The sequence below is a fragment of the Mustela nigripes genome, chromosome 14, assembly GCF_022355385.1.
Source record: "Mustela nigripes isolate SB6536 chromosome 14, MUSNIG.SB6536, whole genome shotgun sequence".
Lineage (NCBI taxonomy): Eukaryota > Metazoa > Chordata > Mammalia > Carnivora > Mustelidae > Mustela > Mustela nigripes.
This window is the reverse complement of record NC_081570.1, coordinates 29519493-29520158: the sequence shown is the minus strand read 5'-3', so window position 1 is coordinate 29520158 and position 666 is coordinate 29519493.

The following is a 666-nucleotide window of genomic DNA, read 5'->3' as shown; positions in this document are numbered from 1 at the left end:
CCCCAGAACCACAGGGCACTTTAGACGTGAGCCTGGTGTCAGGGGGCAGTAACACACCCTGGTTTGGGCTGTGGGCCTGTGCTGAGTGGGCAGGGCAGCCCCTTCCCCCAAACTGCTAGAAGCCAGCAGTTGTCTCCCTGCAAAGCTACTGAGTGTGCTTCTTCCATCCTGGGTAAATTTCCAGACCTTTTTTCTTTTTCTTTCTTTCTTTTTTTTTTTTTTTTTTTTTTTAACAGCTGAAAGCAGTAGGTGCAAGGGTGGTTAAGAACACAGGCTCTGGAGTCAGACAGGTGTGGGTTGGAACCCACCTCTCTGTGCTACAGTGTTCTCAGTGTAAAAAGAAGAATGTGGTAGGACTCAGGTACAGATCAAGTGCAAACCCATATGGAAGCAAGGAGGGTACTTGGCATGAGGAAGCTCTAGTTCAAGGCTAGGGCTACTGTGGGTGTTCCCACGATGGCTCAACAAAATATTTTCCTTTCAGTAGCAGCCCCGTGGTGTTGGCGGGGCATTTCCCATGGGCCATCAGGCTGCAGATCCTGCCCTTGACTAGAACAACAGGGAAACCAAAGAGGGCCTAAGGCTGAGGTCGGGTGTTAAGCATCTAATTTTGGATTTTGACAGCCCCTTCTTAAGTCAGGAAAACTTGGTGCTTGGGACTGAAGA